Source organism: Rattus norvegicus, chromosome 1 (assembly GCF_021556685.1).
Source record: "Rattus norvegicus strain SHRSP/BbbUtx chromosome 1, alternate assembly SHRSP_T2T, whole genome shotgun sequence".
In the NCBI taxonomy this organism is placed as follows: domain Eukaryota; kingdom Metazoa; phylum Chordata; class Mammalia; order Rodentia; family Muridae; genus Rattus; species Rattus norvegicus.
In genome coordinates this window covers 64120665-64147255 of record NC_141534.1, presented here as the reverse complement: position 1 = coordinate 64147255, position 26591 = coordinate 64120665, and the positions used below count along the sequence as shown (strand labels likewise).

At 43.0% G+C, this 26591-nt stretch overlaps 1 pseudogene; it reads left to right on the top strand.

Annotated features, from left to right (window-relative positions):
• Positions 1-25212, top strand: LOC148007134 (sperm motility kinase Y pseudogene; annotated as a pseudogene).
• Positions 25213-26591: the final 1379 nt, after the last annotated feature.

Below are 26591 nucleotides of genomic sequence, written 5' to 3'. Positions count from 1 at the left end.
ATGCCTACAGAGACTGAGGAAGAGTTACCACCTTCTAGTCCCGATCCCAGTATCTCTCAGGAGGGAACCTTTCATTCCCAATATAAAGTACTGAAGACTATTGGAAAAGGAAGCCATGCCAAGGTCCTCCTGGCCCACCGCCGGCTCACAGGAACCCCAGTGGCGGTCAAAGTTCTCCGAAAGAACAAGCAGTGGTTCCGGCCAGCCATGACAGAAGCAAACATAATGAGAAAGATCAACCACCCCAACATTGTTTCTCTCTTACAAGTCATTGAAAACAAAACTAGAATATACCTCATAATGGAGCTGGTGGAAGGCCAACAACTCTACCAGTACATCAGAGAGTCAGGGCACATAGAGGAGGATGAGGCCCGGCAAATATTTGAACAGATATTATCAGCAGTGAGCTACTGCCATGGAAAGGGGATTGTTCACCGAGACCTGAAAGTGGACAATATAATGATTGATAAAAACAAAAAGGTCAAAGTCATCGACTTTGGGCTTAGCACCGAAACACAACCTGGACAAATGCTAAACCAGCACTGCGGTGCGTATTCTTTTGGTTTCCCGGAACGCTTCCTTGGACTTCTGTATGACGGGATAAAGAATGATATGTGGACAATAGGAGTGGTCTTGTATTATATGGTAGTGGGAAAGCTCCCATTTGATTCTGTGATCATCCAAGAATTACAAAAACAAGTTGTTGCAGGGGTGTATCCTGCCCCCTGTGGGGTTTCAGAAGAACTGGAGAACCTCCTTAGTCAATTACTAACAGTAAATCCAATGTATAGACCAACAGCCAGCGAGGTGATGAAACACGCCTGGTTCAAAGAACACGGGAAGAGGTTCACAGTTCGCTGTGAAGAACTGCTTCCCCTCAGGCCAGACCCTGAAATTTTGGGTGCGATGAAATGCATGGGATTTCAAGCCTCTGTAATAAAATACTCCCTAATAAAAAGAAAATATAATGAGGAAATGGCAACTTATTGCTTCCTACAACAGCAGGCTCTCCCGGGGTATGGCTGCACAGCCCAGGCACAGCAAGTGAGTCCCATTGCAGCCCCATTTCCTAGCCTTGATCCTGCTGCTGCTTTTAGATTACAAAGAAAGAGGAGTGGAAGCCTGCCAGTCCTTGACACCTTGCAGGTGTCATTCTCCCAAGGTCACGTATCTCATTATGGCCAGAAGGTTCATACAAAAGGAGGAAGAAGGTCCACTGTGGCTGGTCGTCTCAGGCCACTACCGATGACACCTACACAGGACCACTATCACAAATGTGCCATGAGTGTCCCATACATTCAAACAACAAGCATCTTCAGTGAGAAGAGTAGCAACAAGGAAATAAAAGAAGATAATCTACTCTCCCACAGAGCCCCATTAGAGGATAAGCCCATCTCCAGCAGGGTCCGGCACAGAGGTTTTAAGGGGTGGACCAGGAATATAGCAAATGCCCTGATAAAGCTTTGTTGCTGCTTGCCAAGGAGATAGAAACCTCGCCTGGGGCAGAACAGAATCTCACCCCAGAAATGAGCCACAGGGAGAGTCCAGATAACAAGCAGCAGGCACAGCCCAGGTACCTTCGTGCTTTGTCCTTTCTAGTTTGTTCTATGCTGGTCCTTCCTCTGTCTCTGCTTTCCATTTTCCCCACAATTCTTACCTTGTATCTTCTATAAGTTCTTTTATGAGGTTTCCCCAGCACCAAGCCTTCTCCCTCTTCTTGATTTCTCCTCTTCCCAGCAGGGACTCAATATGAATTCCCCACTCTACAGAGTTTTCTTGTTGACCCATCCCTTCAGATGGACTCCAGCTCCCCCTTAGGCCAATAGCTCCCACAGGGTGAGGACTAGAGATTCATGGGCTCATGGACTCATCCATGGGCTACTGGTTCTAGCACATGTGGTCATCAATCACAAGTGCTGCAGAACAGAGTCTTATGTTTTCAAATGTAACATCCCACTCCTTTAAGCCTTAAAATTAATAACAAGGTTTGTCACTGAATAAGTATCAACAACCTAGTTTGTTGGTTATTGTTGATGGTCAGAATCCTGCATGCATGCATATTGTTTTGCATACTGATTTTTTCATTCCTAAGACCTAGCAATTGATATATATATATATATATATATATATATATATATATATATGTAACATTTCTAAATGATTTCTTTCAAAAATCTTAACTGAGAAGTAGAAGAGAAGATTTGATAAAATAATAAGGCAATCAAAGCTCCAAATGGTAATCTAAGTATTCTACCGCATAAGATTTTTGCTTAGAATAAATTGACTTTTTTTCTCTCACAGTGCCATCTTGAAATTCTGTCATGTCCTGAGTATAAACAGGAGGTGATTTCAGACACATGGCCAAGGAAAAGACACCAGCAGAAGCTACAGCACCAACAGGAGAAACAGCAATAGCACCAGCAGCATTAGCAGCAGAAGGAGGAGGAGGAGGAGAAAGATGAGGAAGAGGAGGATTCCCCAACACCAATGTCCTCCCTCCTCTTGATTTCTCCTCTTCCCAGCAGGGACCCAATATGAATGATGAGTTCCCCACTCTACAGAGTTGTCTTGTTGACCCATCCCTTCAGATGGACTCCATCTCCCCCTTAGGCCAATATCTCCACAGGGTGAGAACTAGAGGGTCATGGGATCATGGACTCTTCCATGGGCTACTAATCCATAGATAAACGGGCCTGTAATACCAGACACTCAAGACACACAGTAGGTAGGGGGATCAGAACTTCAAGGCTAGCCTGGTCCACATCATGAGTTTAAGATCAGCTTGGACAACTTAGTGACACCCTTTTTCTAGAGGTGAGGAGGGCTAAGGCTACTAACTCAGTGGTAGAGTACTCGTGGGGAAACAGACTGCTGTCCATTGATACCTCTCCTTCCTTGCTCGGAAATACACAATGGTATTAGAAGCATCATAGGTTCCTGGCCTAGCATCACTATTCTATTTGCTACATCATTAAGGGTGCAGTTTTTGGTATTTTGGTCAGGGATCAAATCTATGAAATAAAACTTAAGCAATACTCTCATTGCTGTCATAGTGGGAGGTGGATGATAAATGCTTGCCCACCTGCATCAGTACAAAGCTGGTTCCTTGGACTCCCTGCAAACACATCACTGCTAACTGTGTGCCTTGTATAGGCTTTTCCAGCACTGTCATAGCTTGAAAACCTTCCCTGCTATGGACCCTTGAGTGGGCATCCTGCCTTTCTCAGTCTCAGAATGGAGCAAAGATCCCCTGCTCACCTCTAGGCTCACAGGTCAGGGACCTCTTCCATCCCATAGTGAACAAGACTGGCACAGCTGCACACACCTTGGAAAAAGAATGTATTGGCAACCCTTAACAAAAAAGATGGTTCTTACTTTCGATTATGGCATTCTATAAAATACGGGTATTTCCTGGTATAATTACACATGTCATTGATTGTGTGTGTGCGTATGTTTTTTGAGGTTGGAGGGGGATAATTCATTTCTCTAAGCCCCTTCCTCAATGCTGGGTGATAAACATTGACTCTCATATAGATTTTAATAATTATACATTTATTTATATATTTTTAAGATTCGTTTATTTTTCCAACTTTTGTAGCTCTTTCTGTGTGTGTGTGTGTGTGTGTGTATGTGTGTGTGTGTGTATGTGTGTGTGTGTGTTTGATTAGATATAATACTCAGGGTCAGTAATACTACCCTTGAGCTACCTTATAACTTTTTATGTTTTAAACAGCTTTATTATGATATCTTTGATATATAAAGCTGATATGTGCTAGAGGTGAGCATCTTGATGTTCTTAAAGACATGTTCTTCCTCAGATACAGAACGCGAGCTGGCTAAAATCCTTGCTACTCCTGCAGATTAACCTTGTCATGCACTGAAGCAATGGGACACATACTAAGCACACTCCCTGAGATGCCTCCTAAGTTGGTAGCACTGGCTCCATCCCAGGCACAGCTGGAGTGGGCAGCTGTAAGGTTGAGGACCTGCACTCAGGACACTGGGCTCCAGGAGCACCTCACCTGCTGGTCATTCTTTGTACCTCTGAATGTTACTCCTGGGTTCTCACTGCCTGGCACTTAACCATAGACACCACTGTAGAACTGTCTAAGACCAGAAGGGCAAAAACATTGTTGTTATAAATTTCTACTATGGAAACATCAAATGTTGTGCTTCTTGAACAGTTTTATGAAATGAACCTGGGAGAAACGCAAGAAATATGGCCTGAAGTCTCTTCTGGAACTGCCACTCCAGCATAAGCGTCCACAGGCAGTCAGTCTCCTCTGCACTACCGTCCCCCTTGTTTTGCAACTCATGGATCTCCTTGCTTAGCATATCCACAAGGTGCATTTGCTGTTGCTTCTCCAGCTTCTTCCTGACATCTTATTTTTATGGGTCTGGAGACAGACTCCCCAGAGGACAGCACCTCTTTTCTGATAGTTATGAACTGCAGATCCCTGTGCTCAATAGTGGGGGGCTGCTGCAGGGACTACAACACCAGAATGACTGTTTCTTGGGGCCTCTGCAGTGTGGAAGGTTTTCCTGGTTTGGTCGGTGTGGTCAAAGATGAGAAGGAAGCAAGTTCAGGGAATGAGAGTGCATCTGTCGCCCTTTCCTCTCCTGCTCCCTGTGCTTCCTCTCTGCTTCCCTGTCCAGACAGGCCTTCTATATCTCAGACCACCACTGCTGCTCCTCACTCTTTTTTCCCAGCCACCTGTGCAGACTGGGATGCTGCCTTGTTTGCAGAAGGAGGGGGGAGTGGCAAATCCACTGAAATGCCACTAATATCTGGTGTAGTGGACCTGTGGTAGAGGAGGTGGTGGAGGGAGGTCTGTTCATATGGGCTGGGAGACAGTCACAGGGGTGGGCAGCACCTCTGCTGGGGTTTCCCAATGGCCAGGATCACTCTTGGTCAGAGTGGAAGCAGGGGCAACTGACTTGGAGGAAGGGTTCAGGTGCTCCTGGCTGCATGTGCTAGATTCCACTGAGGACCTATGGATCCACATATCACTGTCACATTAGAGACCCTTGCCAGCCTCTACTCAGTGGAGCTCAAGTAGGTAAAACTTCCTGAAGCTCTTCCTTGGAAGGGGTAAGAGGCTGAGCAAAGAAAAGAGGAAGCTATACTACTTCAGGGACTCACCAGAGATATTAGCAAAATTTCATGCATGTTTCTTCCTCACAGAGGAGGTAACAAAAACTGGGGAATGGTTATATAACCAGACCTGACACTGCTTTATGGCTCACTCGCCAAGTAGCCAGCTGTTCCTGTGTCTACAAAGGAATAAAAAGATTTTTCTATACACTGATGCATGCTGTTTGTGGCATTGTCACTCCTGAAATTTAGCTCCTAACTTCAGGTCTAGGTAGAGGGGTCTGTTCTTGTGAAATGTAAAGAAGTATACAATCAGATGCTTAAAACTGCATAAAAGTCGTACTTTTTCCTCAGGTATCTGTTTTACAATCTTTTAAAAAGCATTCATGGGCGTTGACACCCCGAAACAAGCTTTGCCATTTCAGGAAAAGTGTGATGGAGGGAAGATTTGTATGGTGGGTTACTGGGAAGACAGGATTGTAAAGGAAATAAATAAATGGTTTTCTAAAAAGCATGTATTTTAAATGCCCTGCTAAAAACTATAATTTTGACACTATGCTTTCAATAAAAAACATTTCACATTTTATTTACTCATTTAAACTAATTCTCATTTTCCCAGATTCATTAATTTAGTATTAATTTACTTGAGTAGCGTAATAAAAATAAAACTGAAAAAATAAAAAGTAAAAATAAAAGCTGAGTCAGGGGCAGAAGAGGATTCACAATACTGCACCTAACAGACTGTGAATATATCTAGTAAACCGTACCATCAGATCTGATCTGTATCATGATCCAGAAGTATTTCTCAGCATCATGCACTCAGTCTCAACTAACTTCTTCCTTGAAAAGCTGAGCAAGAGCTGTGGTAGGAGCTACTACATGGGACTTTTAGGGTCTCACTTTATAAAAATAATTTATGTGTATGAGTGTTTGCCCAGCATGTGTGCACATGAATGCTTGACTGGTGTCCAAAGAACTTAAAAGAAGGTTTCAAATCCCCTGAAATTAGAGTTTTAGGCAGTTGTGAGCTAACACTGGTGTTGTAAAATACTGAACCATCTTTCCAGCCCCAGATTTTGATAACTTTTAGGAGGAGCCATATCTCAATACAGGATTACTATATGTTGGCTAACCTGGCTTGAGTCACTAGCTCTTACCTCTCTGCACCATGGAGGACAATGGCTGGGTAAGACAGGTGGACAGGCAGTGAGAGAGGATGCCTTGATTTGCAACTTCCAGTGTAACCATGGAACTGGTTGTAGTCATGAGTTCTGCTGCCCTAGGAAGAAAATATAAAGAAACAGTGCTCACTGTCATAGAGGAGTCTATGTTCAGAATACTTGTGCTTAGGTTCCTCAGCCTGGTTGCTGTTTGGGGAAATAAACCAGACTTTCAGAAGATTATGTCCTGTCCACATCACTTATGAGAATTAATTATAAAACAGGTAAATATATTCTATTCTAGAACATAAACATTAAGATATTTAAAGATTTTACAAGCTCTAAGTATATGTGTACATATTTATATAATTATTTAATGAAATGTTCTATACTAATATACATTCTTATGAGTGAACCCAAAATGAGATTCATGTGCTCTAAGAACTAGGGTTATAGTGAAGGTGAGTAAACACAAAGAGCTTTTACATCACTTCTTTTTGAATTCAAATTTCAAAATTAAATGCAAACTATCACTTCAGTACACTAAAACTAACCAATTAGTTGACACGTTTAAGTGACCAATTAGTCATACCTTTCCTGAGAAAGTCCAACCAGAGTAAATTCATCCACAATGAGGAGTTGGTCATGGGCACCTAGTTGTCCAACCTGAGCCACCAGAAGGGTGTAGGGAGAAAAGAAAAAAGGCAGCGTCACTGGTTGCTGCCGCTGCGGAGAGCTCATAGGCAGCACCCCACGAGCAAACTTGAGCCTCGGGACCACAGGTAAGACCAACTTTTCTGCTGCAAGAGATCTGCCTGGTGAACTCAGGACACAGAGAGGCAAAAATCCTCTAGGACCAGGCACTTCCGGGGTTTACCGAGAGTCCCAAACCCGCGGATCCTGAAACGCAACAGCTCTCTGCTCTCGAACCCTGTGGGAGAGAGACCTCACCACCTGGTCAGGTGGGCACTCCTGAGGCTGCAGAGCAGAGGAGACCACCAACAGTGCCCACCCCAGCCCACATCCCTGGCCCAAGAGGAAACTGTATAAGGCCTCTGGGTTCCTGCAGAGGAGGGCCCAGGAGCAGCAGGACCGCTGCGTCTGAGACACCGCCAGAACCTTAAGGGACAGACCAGATAAACAGTTCTCTGCACCCAAATCCCGTGGGAGGGAGAGCTAAACCTTCAGAGAGGCAGACACGCCTGGGAAACCAGAAGAGACTGCACTCTGCACACATCTCTGACGCCAGAGGAAAACACCAAACACAATCTGTAACCCTGGTGCACGGAAGCTCCCGGAAAGGGCGGTGCAGATCTTCCTGGTTGCTGCCACCGTGGAGAGCTCATAGGCAGCACCACACGAGCAAACTTGAGCCTCGGGACCACAGGTAAGACCAACTTTTCTGCTGCAAGAGACCTGCCTGGTGAACTCAGGACACAGAGAGGCAAAAATTCCTCTAGGACTGGGCACTTGCGGGGTTTACCGGGAGTCCCAAACCCGCGGATCCCGGCCCGAGGCAGCTCTCTGCTCCCAAACCCCGTGGGAGAGAGACCTCACTGCCTGGTCAGGTGGGCACTCCTGAGGCTGCAGAGCAGAAGAGACCACCAACACTGCTCACCCTTGCCCACATCCCTGGCCCAATAGGAAACTGTTTAAGGCCTCTGGGTTCCCGCAGAGGAGGGCCCAGGTGCAGCAGGACCGCTGCGTCTGAGACACCACCAGAACCTGAAGGGACAGACGGGATAAACAGTTCTCTGCACCCAAATCCCGTGGGAGGGAGAGCTAAACCTTCAGAGAGGCAGACATTCCTGGGAAACCAGAAGAGACTGCACTCTGCACATATCTCTGACGCCAGAGGAAAACACCAAACTCCATCTGGAACCCTGGTGCACGGAAGCTCCCGGAAAGGGCAGCGCAGATCTTCCTGGTTGCTGCCGCCGCAGAGAGCTCATAAGCAACACCCCACGAGCAAACTTGAGCCCCAGGACCACAGGTAAGACCAACTTTTCTGCTGCAAGTGACCTGCCTGGTGAACTCCAGACACAGGCCCACAGGAACAGCTGAAGACCTATAGATAGGAAAAACTACACGCCCGAAGGCAGAACACTCTGTCCCCATAACTGGCTGAAAGAAAACAGGAAAACAGGTCTACAGCACTCCTGACACACAGGCTTATAGGACAGTCTAGCCACTGTCAGAAATAGCAGAACAAAGTAACACTAGAGATAATCTGATGGCGAGAGGCAAGCGCAGGAACCCAAGCAACAGAAACCAAGACTACATGGCACCATCTGAGCCCAATTCTCCCATCAAAACAAACATGGAATATCCAAACACACCAGAAAAGCAAGATCTAGTTTCAAAATCATATTTGATCATGATGCTGGAGGACTTCAAGAAAGACGTGAAGAACTCCCTTAGAGAAACACAGGAAAACATTAATAAACAAGTAGAAGCCTACAGAGAGGAATCGCAAAAATCCCTGAAAGAATTCCAGGAAAACATAAATAAACAAGTAGAAACCCATAGAGAGGAGTCACAAAAATCCCTGAAAGAATTGCAGGAAAACACAATCAATCAGTTGAAGGAATTAAAAATGGAAATAGACGCAATCAAGAAACAACACATGGAAACAACCCTTGATATAGAAAACCAAAAGAAGAGACAAGGAGCTGTAGATACGAGCTTCACCAACAGAATACAAGAGATGGAAGAGAGAATCTCAGGAGCAGAAGATTCCATAGAAATCATTGACTCAACTGTCAAAGATAATGTAAAGCGGAAAAAGCTACTGGTCCAAAACATTGGTCCAGGACTCAATGAGAAGATCAAACCTAAGGACAATAGGTATAGAAGAGAGTGAAGACTCCCAGCACAAAGGACCAGTAAATAAGTAAATATCTTCAACAAAATCATAGAAGAAAACTTCTCTAACCTAAACAAAGAGATACCCATAGGCATACAAGAAGCCTACAGAACTCCAAATGGATTGGACCAGAAAAGAAACACCTCCCGTCACATAATAGTCAAAACACCAAACGCACAAAATAAAGAAAGAATATTAAAAGCAGTAAGGGAAAAAGGTCAAGTAACATATAAAGCAGACCTATCAGAATCACACCAGACTTTTCACCAGAAACTATGAAAGCCAGAAGATCCTGGACAGATGTCATACAGACCCTAAGAGAACACAAATGTCAGCCCAGGTTACTGTATCCTGCAAAACTCCCACTTAACATAGATGGAGAAACCAAGATATTCCAGGACAAAAACAAATTTACACAATATCTTTCTACAAATCCAGCACTACAAAGGATAAGAAATGGTAAAGCCCAACGTAAGGAGGCAAGCTATACCCTAGAAGAAGCAAGAAACTAATCGTCTTGGCAACAAAACAAAGAGAAGAATAGCACAAAAACATAACCTCATATCCAAATATAAATATAACAGGAAGCGATAATCACTATTCATTAATATCTCTCAACATCAGTGGCCTCAACTCCCCAATAAAAAGGCATAGATTAACAAACTGGATACGCAACAAGGACCTTGCATTCTGCTGCCTACAGGAAACACACCTCAGAGACAAAGACAGACACTACCTCAGAGTGAAAGGCTGGAAAACAACTTTCAAAGCAAATGGTCGGAAGAAGCAAGCTGGCGTAGCCATTCTAATATCACATACAATCAATTTTCAACTAAAAGTCATCAAAAAAGATAAGGAAGTACACTTCATATTCATCAAAGGAAAAATCCACCAAGATGAACTCTCAATCCTAAATATCTGGGCCCCAAATACAAGGGCACCTACATACGTAAAAGAAACCTTACTAAAGCTCAAAACACACATTGCACCTCACACAATAATAGGAGATTTCAACACCCCCACTCTCATCAATGGACAGATCATGGAAACAGAAATTAAACAGAGACGTAGACAGACTAAGAGAAGTCATGAGCCAAATGGACTTAACAGATATTTATAGAACATTCTATCCTAAAGCAAAAGGATATACCTTCTTCTCAGCTCCTCATGGCACTTCCTCCAAAACTGACCATATAATTGGTCAAAAAACGGGCCTCAACAGGTACAGAAAGATAGAAATAATACCATGCGTGCTATCGGACCACCACGGCCTAAAACTGGTCTTCAATAACAATAAGGGAAGAATGCCCACATATACGTGGAAATTGAACAATGATCTACTCAATGATAACCTGGTCAAGGAAGAAATAAAGAAAGAAATTAAAGACTTTTTAGAATTTAATGAAAATGAAGGTACAACATACCCAAACTTATGGGACACAATGAAAGCTGTGGTATACAGGAAACTCGTAGCGCTGAGTGCCTGCAGAAAGAAACAGGAAAGAGCATATGTCAGCAGCTTGACAGCACACCTAAAAGCTCTAGAACAAAAAGAAGCAAAACACCCAGGAGGAGTAGAAGGCAGGAAATAATCAAGCTCAGAGCTGAAATCAACCAAATAGAAACAAAAAGGACCATAGAAAGAATCAACAGAACCAAAAGTTGGTTCTTTGTGAAAATCAGCAAGATAGATAAACCCTTAGCCAGACTAACGAGAGGACACAGAGAGTGTGTCCAAATTAACAAAATCAGAAATGAAAAGGGAGACATAACTACAGATTCAGAGGAAATTCTAAAAATCATCAGATCTTATTATAAAAGCCTATATTCAACAAAACTTGAAAATCTGCAGGAAATGGACAATTTCCTAGACAGATACAAGGTACCGAAGTTAAATCAGGAACAGATAAACCAGTTAAACTACCCCATAACACCTAAGGAAATAGAAGCAGTCATTAAAGGTCTCCCAACCAAAAAGAGCCCAGGTCCAGACGGGTTTAGTGCAGAATTCTATCAAACCTTCATAGAAGACCTCATACCAATATTATCCAAACTATTCCACAAAATTGAAACAGATGGATCACTACCGAATTCCTTCCATGAATCCACAATTACTCTTATACCTAAACCACACAAAGTCCCAACAAAGAAAGAGAACTTCAGACCAATTTCCCTTATGAATATCGACGCAAAAATACTCAATAAACTTCTGGCAAACCGAATCCAAGAGCACATTAAAACAATCATCCACCATGATCAAGTAGGCTTCATCCCAGGCATGCAGGGATGGTTTAATATACGGAAAACCATCAACGTGATCCATTATATAAACAAACTGAAAGAACAAAACCACATGATCATTTCATTAGATGCTGAGAAAGCATTTCACAAAATTCAACACCCCTTCATGATAAAAGTCCTGGAAAGAATAGGAATTCAAGGCCCCTACCTAAACATAGTAAAAGCCATATACAGCAAACTAGTTGCTAACATTAAACTAAATGGAGAGAAACTTGAAGCAATCCCACTAAAATCAGGGACTAGACAAGGCTGCCCACTCTCTCCCTATTTATTCAATATAGTTCTTGAAGTTCTAGCCAGAGCAATCAGACAACAAAAGGAGGTCAAGGGGAAACAGGTCGGAAAAGAAGAAGTCAAAATATCACTATTTGCAGATGATATGATAGTATATTTAAGTGATCCCAAAAGTTCCACCAGAGAACTACTAAAGCTGATAAACAATTTCAGCAAAGTGGCTGGGTATAAAATTAACTCAAATAAATCAGTAGCCTTCCTCTACACAAAAGAGAAACAAGCTGAGAAAGAAATTAGGGAAACACCACCCTTCTTAATAGACCCAAATACCAAAGTACCTCGGTGTGACTTTAACCAAGCAAGTAAAAGATTTGTACAATAAGAACTTCAAGACTCTGAAGAAAGAAATTGAAGAAGACCACAGAAGATGGAAAGATCTCCCATGCTCACGGATTGGCAGGATTAATATAGTAAAAATTGCCATTTTACCAAAAGCGATCTACAGATTCAATGCAATCCCCATCAAAATACCAATACAATTCTTCAAAGAGTTAGACAGAACAATTTTCAAATTCATCTGGAATAACAAAAAACGCAGGATACCTAAAACTATCCACAACAATAAAAGGACTTCAGGGGGAATCACTATCCCTGAACTCAAGCAGTATTACAGAGCAATAGTGATAAAAACTGCATGGTATTGGTACAGAGACAGACAGATACACCAATGGAACAGATTTGAAGACCCAGAAAAAAACCCACACACCTATGGGCACTTGATTTTTGACAAGGGAGCCAAAACCATCAAATGGAAAAAAGATAGCATTTCCAGCCAATGGTGCTGGTTCAACTGGAGGTCAACATGTAGAAGAATGCAGATCGATCCATGCTTATCACCCTGTACAAAGCTTAAGTCCAAGTGGATCAAGGACCTCCATATCAAACCAGATACACTCAAACTAATAGAAGAAAAACTAGGGAAGCATCTGGAACACATGGGCACTGGAAAAAATTTCCTGAACAAAACACCAATGGCTTATGTTCTAAGATCAAGAATCGACAAATGGGATCTCATAAAACTGCAAAGCTTCTGTAAGGCAAAGGACACTGTGGTTAGGACAAAACGGCAACCAACAGATTGGGAAAAGATCTTTACCAATCCTACAACAGATAGAGGCCTTATATCCAAAATATACAAAGAACTCAAGAAATTAGACCGCAGGGAGACAAATAACCCTATTAAAAATGGGGTTCAGAGCTAAACAAAGAATTCACAGTTGAGGAATGCCGAATGGCTGAGAAACACCTAAAGAAATGTTCAACATTTTAGTCATAAGGGAAATGCAAATCAAAACAACCCCGAGATTTCACCTCACACCACTGAGAATTGCTAAGATCAAAATCTCAGGTGACAGCAGATGCTGGCGAGGATGTGGAGAAAGAGGAACACTCCTCCATTGTTGGTGGGATTGCAGACTGGTAAAACCATTCTGGAAATCAGTCTGGAGGTTCCTCAGAAAATTGGACATTGAACTGCCTGAGGATCCAGCTATACCTCTCTTGGGCATATACCCCAAAAATGCCCCAACATATAAAAAAGACACGTGCTCCACTATGTTCATCGCAGCCTTTATTTATAATAGCCAGAAGCTGGAAAGAACCCAGATGCCCTTCAACAGAGGAATGGATACAGAAAATGTGGTACATCTACACAATGGAATATCACTCAGCTATCAAAAACAATGACTTTATGAAATTCGTAGGCAAATGGGTGGAACTGGAAAATATCATCCTGAGTGAGGTAACCCAATCACAGAAAAACACACATGGTATGCACTCACTGATAAGTGGCTATTAGCCCAAATGCTTGAATTACCCTAAATGCCTAGAACAAATGAAACTCAAGACGGATGATCAAAATGTGAATGCTTCACTCCTTCTTTAAAAGGGGAACAAGAATACACTTGACAGGGAATAGAGAGACAAAGATTAAAACAGACACAGAAGGAACACCCATTCAGAGCCTGCCCCACATGTGGCCCATACATATACAGCCATCCAATTAGACAAGATGGATGAAGCAAAGAAGTGCAGACTGACAGGAGCCGGATGTAGATCGCTCCTGAGAGACACAGCCAGAATACAGCAAACACAGAGGCGAATGCCAGCAGCAAACCACTGAACTGAGTATAGGACCCCCGTTGAAGGAATCAGAGAAAGAATTGGAAGAGCTTGAAGTGGCTCGAGACCCCATATGAACAACAATGCCAAGCAACTAGAGCTTCCAGGGACTAAGCCACTACCTAAATACTATACATGGACTGACCCTGGACTCTGACCTCATAGGTAGCAATGAATATCCTAGTAAGAGCACCAGTGGAAGAGGAAGCCCTGGGTCCTGTTAAGACTGAACCCCCAGTGAACTAGATTGTTGGGGGAGGGTGGCAATGTGGGGAGGATGGGGAGGGGAACACCAATAAAGAAGGGGAGGAGGGAGGGGGATGTTTGCCCGGAAACCGGGAAAGGGAATAACACTCGAAATGTAAATAAGGAATACTCAAGTTAATAAAAAAAAAAAAAACAGTGGGGAAAAAAGGCAGCATCAATGCACAGCAGCATTCCTCACACCACACAGTCAGTGCAGCAGCATCCCTCACACCACACAGTCAGTACACAGCAGCATTCCTCACACCACACAGTCAGTGCACAGCCGCATTCCTCACACCACACAGTCAGTACACAGCAGCATTCCTCACACCACACAGTCAGTGCACAGCCGCATTCCTCACACCACACAGTCAGTGCACAGCAGCATTCCTCACACCACACAGTCAGTGCACAGCAGCATTCCTCACACCACACAGTCAGTGCACAGCAGCATTCCTCACACCACACAGTCAGTGCACTGCAGCATTCCTCACACCATATTCAATGAACTGCAGTGTTCTTCACACCACACAGCATCCACTGCCATGAGCATCTGCACACTTTTTCACAAAGCTCGAGTGCAGAATGCCCTTCACTGATTCCTTTAAAACAAATACTGGCCACATCTGCAACACTGCCTTGGACAACGACTTAACATACATTTCCAGTTTATACCGGCCAGCACCCTATGCAAAAACAAGGTCAGAACAGCACAATGAAATCACACAGCAGGAAATGAGCAAAATCCTACCCACATATACCCTGGAATCTTGACTAGTTAGGAAAATTTCTATTTTATGGTTCCAAACTTCTAAGAAAAATACTCCTGTAAAATGGACAATTGGGTCAGAAAATGCCTATGGACTTGGAATACTCAAAATGATTATTTATAAAGTCTAAAACAGCTACAAATCTAAAGGAATGAGAAACATAACAAGTGACCAGCCCTTACCCACATCAGGACAGAAAACCAGCTTGGTACTAAATAATCCAGCATCTGCCTTCTCTATCTTCCATTTAAACATAATTTATAAATTTTAAAACAAGAAATTAACTTCTTGGAGGAAGCAGTTAACAGCATTTTGTAAGGAACTATTATCCAGAAAGTACTCTACTGGAATTCATACCCTGGAACTGAACAGTCAAATGCACTTACAATAGCATTCTATGGAAAGCTAATGAAATGTTTGAGAAAAAACTTAGGTATGGTATATAATTTCAGGATCATCAATATTCTGCTTAGAGATCATAATATAACAACAAAAGAGTTTTGGATCACATAGGGAAATATTATACAATGCAGTCATGTGCATGAAGCCTTACCCGGACATTACTGGAATTAGCACAACATTATGTGTATACTTTTGTACTAAGAATAAAAATAACTTACCATAATAACTGTGAGATAGTATATCATATAATAATGTATCATAAAAAGTGACTTCAAGAAATGAAGAAAAATTTCTAAAGAAGGAATCAAGAAGATGTTATTTTATATGCACACCATCTGTATTTCCACCCAGTAGTTAACATTTTAGTTTACCTTTTTCATTGGTGAGACTGGTCCATTTTCTCCCCTGCAGTAGGGAGTAGGGACAAGGCAGCAGTCATCAAGTATGCAGTGTGTTACTGTTTCATAGGCATACAACCTGTGTTTTATTTACATATAAATATATGGATGTATGTAATAAAATTATGAATAAAATAATAAATTACATTGTACATTAATATATAAATAGAAATTATATATTATAAAAGAGAATTGTCTTATATAGGGTTCTTTAGAGTCACAGAACTTATGGGTAATCTCTGTACAGAGAGACAATTTGTTGATGACTTGCAGTCTGTAGTCCAACTCCCCAACCATGATCAGCAGCAGGTATGAATGGGAGTCCAAGGATCTAGCAGTGGCTCAGTCCCACAAGGCAGGCAGACAGGCAGGTGAAAAAGAGAGACTCTTCCTTCTTCCAATGTCCTCATGTAAATCCCCAGCAGAAGGTGTGTCCCAGGTTAAAGGTGCATACAACCACAGCTGGATCTGGGACTTGCTTTGTCCCAGGTGACCTTGAACTCAGAGACCTCCTTGCCTTAAGCTCCTGAGATTCCTAGCCACTTTGCCTCATGATCTCCATGCCAAGATGCAGTTCAGAAACTTGTATCTCCCAGCCTCAACATCAGGATCAAAGGTGAGCTTTACAATTCTGGGTTGTAGTTCATTCCACTTATAGTCAAGTTCACAACCAGGAATAGCCACTACGAGTATATACGATGTGTCATTATACATGCACAATATATATACATACATATATATATATATATATATATATACATATAAATTTGAAAACACCACAACATTTTATTAGTATATATTAACCGAGTAAAGTGACAGATGTGGCATTTGTCTGCACATCATGCATGGGTGGGAGAAGTAATTATAAGCCCTTGCATCAAATGAGGAGCTGCAGTTAACAGCAGCTGATAGAAATTCATTCTTCCTTGGGGGAAGGCCATTGGTACGACTCCCAGTGAACAGCTGTACACACAGTATGCAAGCCTGACCAGGTCTAACAGGGCTTAATGAGATACAAAAAAATGTGTTTATGTGTATTTCTGTACACACACACACACACACACACACACACACACACACACACACACACACACACACACAGAGGGGTGGTTTAGTGGTGCTGACTTTTAACCCAGGATCTGATTCAGGCGGACCTCTGTGAGTTCTAGACTAATCTGATTTACACAGCCAGTCCCAGACTAACCAGGGCTATAGAGTCAAAAGGGGGATTCTGAGAGGAATCTTTTAGAATTTGGAGGAGAGAAGTTAGGGTTGATAAGACCATATTTTACTGTATAGATGTATGGAAATTTAAATAAGTGAGAAAATACATGAAGTAACTGAGAGGAAAAAAGTACACTCAATAATGGCAACTTTGTGAACTGACTTTTGTCCAGTTACTTGGCAAAGCAGAAATAAATATGCCTTTAACTGATTTCATCTATGGCAATGCCACTTTCCTTGAGTCAAAACACTTAACATAGATGATTGGAAATGACCTTGAAATCACAGTTACCCTCAGCATCCATGGGCTACATTGAAAATTTATAGTTCTGATTAAGAAGCTGGAAGATATTTCATAACTTTGTATTATCCACTGCGGATTATTTTATAGATCTATAGAATTCCACAACTCAGCTGTTAATTCATTCAATTCTCCCAGTAAACATCCATGATACAGTAATGATGCCCTAATCTCTTTGAACAGGTGCTCTGGTGCAGAGTTTGCCTGAGATAGCCCAACAGCTGCATCCTCTCTTGTCTCCTTCTAGAGAGCTTCATGACTCTGCTGAACAGAATATAAAGTTGGTTATTTGTTTGGATTTTACTTGGGATTTTTGTTTTTAGCCTTTTCCCTGATATCTTTCCATGATATATATTCTATTTTTCTAACTTTGATTTTAGTTCATTTCAAGCACATTATGCTACATGCAATTTTAAAATAACCCAGCACTAAGTCTGGCTAAACACAGGCATCAGAGTTTCATGCAGCCTCCATGGCTACTTCTATGCACTTGTTACTCTGCATCCTAAGGCTCGATTGCTAAGCCGATTGTGAACCAGTTTAACATAAAATACCTTGACTACTCAAGATGAAATTGCTCTTTGTTTGAGCATGTGAAAAGATAGTCTTTTTATGAGCCAAATTTAATAATAACCAATCCTAAGTCTTTGCTCATGCCTTGTGAAGGATGGCATAAGGAATCTTTACCTTTCTTGTTTGGTTCTCTAGAATTTTCTAGTTCTTCAGGGTGGCTCCCTCTGCCCTTTCTGACCCAGAGAACTCTGGAAGGAGTCCAGGGCCTAATTACTTTTCCTATAAGCAGAAACATAAGGTCTTTCTCCCAAACTAGCATGTCCTTTAGCCAGTAACCAGAAAGATTTTTAGCTTGACATCTTTCCCAGAAAAATAGTAAAATAACCAGAAAATTCAAAATCACACACATTTTGAAAATTAAATTCTCAACAAAGTAACTAAACCAAACAAGCACAGTAGAAACCTTTCTTTCCGGCCTTTTCTAATCTGCCAGGCCAGGATATTGAACCCACTTTTGAGAAAACAGGAGCATCCTGTGAGACACTGAGACTTTCCTAGAGGATTTTATCCTCATCCAATCTCTGTTGTCTGCTTTGCAGGTTGTAGTTTTTCTGTTAGCTCAGCTTCTCCCTGCACAGCAGGAGCTCCCAGATAATCTGGGCCCATTTTCCCTGAGTTAGCTCTGAACCTCAGGAGGAATTCCCCAGGTGACTGAGGCCAAAATTGTGTCCTCTTCTATCCAATTAAACCAAATTAGCAACAACTAAACCAAACTTTATTAAAAGCAGGCACCCTTTACTTTCCCTCTCTGCCTGGAGCCATTCATTATACTGATTCTTTTTACAGGAGGAGAACTCAGAGCCTGATTTGGGTCTGTCTATCCCTGTGTTTAGATTCCCATGTGCTGGAGTCCCTTGACTCATCTCTGCTCATTCAGGAATCTAATTCTCTCATCCCTAGGACAAGAATCCTAACTCCCTAGTGGATTGTTGACTACCACACTCGACGTCATCTATTGCATGTAGTTTTAAATTAAACCCATGCTAATTCATTCTATGCTCTGGTATCAGTGGTTAGGTTCACCCTACATGGCTAGTTCTATGCAGCCATCTTGTCTTGGTTCCTGCTGTTAGTCTGCTACTTTAACCAAACAAATTTTAACTGAAGTGCCTGGAGTGCTGTTGCATTTCTCATCCCACCCACACCCTCCGGCTGGCCTGCAGAAGGCTGGGTAAAGTTCCTCTCACAGGACTTGCCTTAGTCATTTGAAATGAAAATACCAGAGGTTTATACTAACCAGATTTACATGGGTAAATCTCCAAACCAAAAACGCCCATGCAAGGAACAGAAAACTCAATAATATAACGACAAAATGTGCGATTAGATTGGACAAATACACCTCTACACCACTCTATTGCCCATTATGAAATCTCTAGCTACTTGTGGCTCCTCCAGGCCACAGGGGTCTGCTCCTTTTTCAACCTCTTCCTCCTCCATCTCCTTCTTGCCCACATCCTCCATCTCTATTTTTTTCTCTCCCTTTTCCAATGCATTCTGCTCTACCTTTTCCTTCCATTGTCCAATCAGAGGAAGTAACCTTTATTTGGCTAATTACTATTTCACCTGACATCATCTGAATATGTGATCTATTGCACTACAGGTCCACCCTGTTGGGAAAGCAAAAATACAAAGAGCAATCCACAAGACATTTTGCTCATTTTGAGTTAACACATATAGTAATTTCACTACATCTTTTTCATCATTTTTATTCTATTCTTATTAAGTTATTTCTAGGGAATATTTGTAGTTTTTAACTACAATGCTTACACATAGTAAGGAGGAGTTACAACACCCTAGACCTGAGCAGAATCTCTGAGGAGGTATACTTCCACTGTCAATACAAAGACTTAAGGACCATGGGACACAGGAGCAACGCCAAGGTCCCAATACCACACCATCAGCTCCCTGGCAGCCCCATGACCATCAAACTGCTTCTAAAGATGCAATGGTGCCAGCCACTCATGACCAAGGCAGAGACAATGATGATGGTCGACCACCTGAACAGCATCTTATTTCCCCATTAAGAGCTCATTGAAGGACAACAGTTTTATGAAAACACCAGAAAATGGGGGTAAGGTAGAGGAGGATAAAGTCAGGCAAATATTTAGGCAAATTAGAGCAACTGTGAGCTAATGCCATGAGCATGGTATAGTACACAGGGAACTCAAACCATATAAGATTATGTTGGACATAAATGGATAAGTTAAAATCGTAGACTTTCTTTCGCATTAGAACACAAGTTGAACCAGGGCAATGCTGAACTGGCACTGTGGTGCTTTGTCTTTTGGAACTCCTCAACTCTTGCCCAGCAAACTTTATGATAGTCCACAAAATGACATTTGGACCTTAGTTTTACATGGTACTTATTAAGTTAAGATCTTTACTCTGTATTCATACTAGATTTGAAAAGACTTGTTGTGGCAATTGTATTCTGCCACCTGTTGGGTGTTAGAAGAGATGGATAACCTGCTTAGCCTCTTAATGATACTCAACATGAAATATAGGATGACAGTCACTGATGTGATGATGTACCGCTGGTTAAAGGAAGACCGGAAGGCTTTCTCAAATCCCTATGAGGACTGAGCTCCATCACACAGGACCCTGTAATTGTGGACGACATGGAACACATTGAGTCCAGAGCCTAAGATATTACAATGTATAATCAACCCATGGGATCATGTTGCTTACTGTCCTGGCAAGTTCTCCAGGTGCAAGGCTGAACAACAGAGGCTCACACATTGAGTTCAGTTATTCCCTACCCTTGATGATAATGATTCATTCCCTTTGGGCTCAAGGAAAAGTGGAAGCTACCCCACCCTAAGCACACTGGTCTCATCATCCTCCAATGGCTTTCTGTTTCCCTGCGGCCATAAACTGGTCCATGATTAGGCATAAGAGCCCCTGGTGCTGCCCTTCTCTCTTCAGGCCACTCCAGATGACACCCACACTGGAGAAACATGCATCCATGCCTCCAGTGTCGCCTGAATACACTAAATAATCAGCCTCACTGAGAAGAACAATGGCAATAAGAACACAGAAGCCAATCTACTCTCCTGGTATGCCTCAGTAGGGAGAAAGTCTGTCCTCAGCTAGTGCCAGCCCAGAGGTTATAGGGACAGACCAAGCAAAAGTGGTGTTCCTGACACAATGAGGTCCATTGTCAATGGAGGTCCTGGGACAGTGGATGTGCTTCAACAGTTGAGGTCCTCAGAATATAGAGTAGAAGCTATGGAGGTCCCAGGACAGGGGAAGTGCCATATCAATGGTGCTTCGACAACTGTGGAGGTGCTGCAACAGTCGAGTTCCTTCAAATGGGAAGACTTGTGACAGTGGAGTGGCTGAGTTTTTGGAGGTACTGCAAGAGTGGAGGTACTGTGACAGTTGAGGTGCTTCATCAGTTGAGGTCCTGTAACAGTGGAGTTCCTAAGACATTTCAGGTCCTTTGACAGTGGAGTAGCAGCTGGGACAGTGGATATGCTGCTACAGTGGAGGTCTTGAAAAACTTCAATTGATGCACGAGTCAGGATCTTTGACCTAGGAGGTGATGGGACAGTACAGGTGTAGGAGAGCCAGTAGAGGTGTGGCGACAATAGAAATGCTATAATAGTGAAAGCCTTGCAGCACTAGAGGTCCTGTGATAGTGGAAGTGCTTCGACAGTAGACGTACTGTGACAGAGGAGGTCCTGCCAATTCTAGTTTCAGAGGAAATAGATGTCCTGAAAAGTGGAGGTCGTTCAATAGTGGGCTTCATGTGACAGTTGAGGTGTTACCACAGTGAAAGTCCAACATCAGTGGGTGGACACGCTGTGCCAGTTGAGGTAATGGAACTTGGATTTCCTGAGTTATTGGAGGTCCTGTGACTGTGGGGTCCTGGGAGAGTAGAGGTGCTGAGACACTGCTCTGTGACATTGGATGACCTTGTGACAGTTTAGGTGCAGTGACAATGAAAGTCCAGTAACAGTACACATACTGTGACAGTAGATGTCCTGAAAATTGAGGGTCCTGAAAATGCAGCCGCTGTTAGTGAGAAGGTCCTATGACACTGGAGGTCCAGTGATAGTGGAGGTACTGGGACAGAAGCCACACTGGAACAGTGGATGTCCTGCTACAGTGCACATCAAAGTGCTTGTAACGATGATGATTTTTGACCACTCTAACTTCATTTCACTACGCAAGTAATTGAGTCTGAGACAAGATAATACCTTGTCATGGTGCTACTTGAATGCCACTAGTTTTACAGTTAAGTCTGAAGGTCTAGGCTGTGACAGAGGAGGTCCTTTGACAGTGATGGCCCTGCAAAATTGGACATCCTACAACACTGGAGCTCCTGCAACAGTGGAGTTCTTGAGACTCTAGATTTACATTGACATCGCAGGTCCTGCAGCAGTGGAATTTCTCTGCTAGCTGAGGTCCTGCAACATACTAGTTGCTGAGAGAATCAATTTTCTGCAACAGTGAAGGTCCTACAATAGTTCAGGTCCTGAAAAGTTGAGACTCTGTGAGAGTAGAAGTACAGGGAAAGTGTATGTCCTGTGCCAGGAGAGGCCCTGCAATTTGGAGGCCCTGAGAATGTGGAGTTGATTTGACAACAGAGTTTCTACCACACTGGTGTTCCTGTGACAGTGTCCAACAAAGTCCTTGTATTAGAGAAGAAATAATGCCAGCCAGCAATGACCATGGAAGTGATGATGATGGTTGATCACCCCAACATCATCTCGATTCTTCAAGTAATTTAGACCAAAACAATACATCTATTCATGGAGCTGGTTGAAGGGCAACAGCTTTACAAATACACCCAAAAGTATGGCTACCTAGAGCAAGGCAAGGCCAGCAAAATATTGTGTAAATAATAGCTGTGATGAGCTACTGCTATGGGCACACAATATTTCACAGGCACCTAAAGCCAAAGAATATTGTGTTGTACATCAATGGGAAAGTCAAAATTACCAACTTTGGCCTTAGTATCCCATTCCAATCAGGGTAAATGATGAACCAGCACTGCAGTACTTATACTTTTTGTGTTCCTGAACTCTTCTTTGGCAAATTTTATGACGTTCCAAAGAACTAAATTTGACGCTTAGGTGGAGTTTTATATTTCATGGCAGTCAGAAAGTTTCCATTTGACTCTCTCTTCATTCTAGAGTTGAGAAGACAGGTTGTAGCAGGAGTGTGTGGTGCCTCTGGTGTGGTGTCAGAAGGACCTACTTAGCCTCCTAATGACAGTCAACCCTAGATATAGGCCAAAAGTCACTGTGGTCATGATGCAACCCTAGTTCAACTAAGGCTAGACGCAGTTCCCAAATCCCTATGAGCAACTGATCCCCCTCAGGCCAGACTCTGTAAGTATAAGAGCAATGGAATATATAGGATTCCAAGTGCTGGAAACTAAGGACACTTCAACTGAACAAAATTATAACCAGACCATGGCATCCTACTTCCTTCTGCAAAGGCAGGAAGTTCACAGGCAAGACAGCACAAAATAGGCTTGGACAGTCAGCACAGTGGAGGTGTGGGGAAAAAGCAGGTGCTAAGACAGTGGATGTCCTGCTACAGTGGCCTCCAAGTCCTTAAGAGGAAGAAGCACTTATGCCATCCAATAATGACCACGGCAATGATGACAATTGTGGTTAACCACTCCAACATCATCTTCAATAATTGAGACGAAAACAAGTAGATACCTTGTCATGGAGCTGTGTGAGGTTCAATGTCTTCATTAATGTATCTGAAAGTATGGCTACATAGTGAAAGACAAGGCATGGGAAATACTTATGCAGATATTAGCAGCCTGGATCTACTGTCAGGGGCACAGAATAAATACAGGACTTCAAAACAAATAAAATGGTGGATAAGAACAATAAAGTCAAAATCATCGACACTGGCCTTAGTACCCAAGACAAACCAGAGCAAATGCTGAACCTGTACTACGGTGCTAACACTTTTGATGCCCCTGAACTCTTCCTGGGTTATACTTATGATGGTCCAAAGAACCACATATGAATGTTAGTCTTACATTTTATGGTACCTGAAAAATTTACCTCTGTTTTCATATAAGAGCTGAAAAGACAGGTTGTGGCAGGTGTGCATCTTGACCACTGTGGGGTGTCAAGAGAGCTAGATGACCTGCTTAGCATTTAATAACAGTCAAACCCAGAAATATCAGTCATAGACATGATAATGCACCCCTGCTTCAAAGAAGATTGGGAGCGTTTCCCAAATCCCTATGAAGAAATGATACCTCTCAGGCCACACCCTGGAATTTTGGAAGTAGTGCAACATGTTCCATTCAAAACACAAGACATAAAGATTCTTTACATCAAAGAAAGTCTAAGCGGATCATGGCATCCAACTGCTTACTGGAAGGACAGGCTATTCTGATGCCTGGCTTCATACCCAGGCTCAGACAGTGAGTCTAGTAATGGCTCCATTCCCTACCCTTAATGATTATGCTGCTGTCCCTCTAGGACTGGACTGCAGAGGAGTGGAAGCCAACCCACCATTGACACATTGGACTTGTCAACCCCATGGCCTCATTTATGCCTTTGTCTATATTCTAGTCATAGAGCTTTCAGAAGAACCAGTGGGACTGGCTTTCTTCACAGGCCACTACAGATGACCTGGACAAAACATACATGCCAGAGTGTCTTCTTCCTTCATTCAACAAGCAGCCTCAGGCCGAACAGAAGCATCAATGAGAACACAGAAGACAACCTATTATCTCTCTGTGCATGAGGAGAGGGCGAGTCTGTCCCCATCAGTGGCTGGCTAAGAGGATTCAAGGGATGGTCCAAGAAATTAGGAATATCCAAATGAAGCAGTGTTCCTGTGCTCAATCAAGCAAGAAAACTCTCCTGGGCAGGACAGTGTCTCTCCTGAGAAATGAGGGCTGGAGACAGCATCCAAAAAATAAGCGGCAGGCAGGCAAGGACAGGTACCTTTGTGCTTTGTTCTACCCAGTTTGCTCTGTGTTGCTTAGCTCTGTCTCTGGTATCCATTTCTGCAAAATCGTTTCTGTCTTAACTTTTTAAGTACTGTATCATTCTTCCGCCAATTCTTCTCCCTCTTCTAGATTTCTCCTCTTCCGAACAAGGACTCAATATGACTGATGTGTACCCCAGACTTCAGAGTTGTCCTGTTACCCCATGCCTTTACCAGGACGGTATCACCACCAAAAGGAAACGGTTCCCACAAGGTGAGGTCTAGAGGCCTATGGATTCATGCAATCTTCTAGGGGCAACTGATCCTTGCACATATGGCAATTAATCACAAGCGATTTGGAACAAATTCTTATTTTGTCAAAAGTAACATCATTCTCCATTAAGCTTCAAAATAACCAGCAAAGCCTTGTAATAAGTGATAGTGGTGTTGATAAAGCAGTGCAGCACCCGTGACATTGTAGGTCCTTCAACAGTGGAGGCACTGAGAGACATTGTAGTTCGTGCAACAGTGGAGGCACTGAGATAGCGAAGGTCCTTTTACATTCAAGATCATGCAACAGTGGAGGTCCTGAAAGAGTGGGCGTCCTGAGACATTAGAGATGGGATTGGTACAGTGGAGGTCCTGAGACAATGCAGGTGTTGCAAGAATGGATGTCCTGCAACAGTGGAGTTCCTTGCACAGTAAAGGTCCTGCAATAGGGGTTGTCTTTAGACAGAGGAGGTCCTGCTACAGTGGAATTCCTGTGATAGCTGAAGTTTTGAGACAATGTCAGACCAGGCACAATGGAGATGCTGTGCCAGGAGAGGTTCTACACAAGTCGAGTTGGTGATAGAGTGGATGTTCTAAGACAGTGGAGATCTGGTGACAGTGGAGGTCCTGCACTATTGGAGGTTCTGGAACAATCGAGGTCCTGAGACAGTGCAGTTGCTCGGACATTGGAGTTTATGCACCATTGTAGGTCATGTGAGAGTGGAGGTGCTGGGACAGTAAAGGTGATGGGACAATGGAGGTCCTGTGACTGTTTTGGTGCTGCGATATTGGAGATCCTTCATCAGTTGAGGTCCTGGCACATTTGAGGTCCTGAAATATTGGATGTCCTGCATTATTGGAGGTCCTCAGTCAGTGGAGATGGGCCTGGGACAGCTGAGATCTAGTAAAAATGGGGGTGTTTCCACACTACAGGTCATGCAACAGTAAATGTCCTGATACAATGCAGTTGTTCCAACACTGTAGGTTCTGCAATAGTTGGTTTGCTAGAACAGTGAAAGTGGAGATCCTGCATCAACAGAGGTCCTTTGACAGGGAATGCCCTGCAACAGTGAACATCCTTCAACATTGGAGGTCCTGCAACAGTGGATGTCATGAGTCAGTGCCATTGAACTGACGGTGGAGGTCCAACAACAGAGGAATTATTGTGCCAGTAGAGGTCCTGCAAAAGTCTGGCTGCTAAAAGAGTGAATGTTCTAAATTGGAGGTCCTGCAACAGTTAAGGTACTGCAACAGTCTAAGTATAGATACTGTGCATATCCTGTGCTAGTAGAGGTCTTGCACATTGGTGTTGCTCACCGTGAAGTTGATGAGACACTGAAGGTCCTGCCACAGTGGAGGTCCTTATAACAGTTGAGGTCCTGCAACAGTGGAAAAGCAGTGTCAATGGATAACCTGTGCCAGTAGAGTTCCTGCTGCTTGGAGGTCCTGAGAAAGTGGAAGGGCTGAGACAATGGAGGTCTTTTGACAATGCAGGTCCTTATAACCATGATATAGGAGGTCTTGCGACAATAGAGGTCCTTGAAACAGTTGAAGTGCTGTGACAGTGGATGTTCAGGGACAGTAGAATTCCTGTGCCAGTAGAGATCTTGCAGTTTGGAGGTACTGAGTCTGTGGAGTTTCCTGACAGCCGAGGT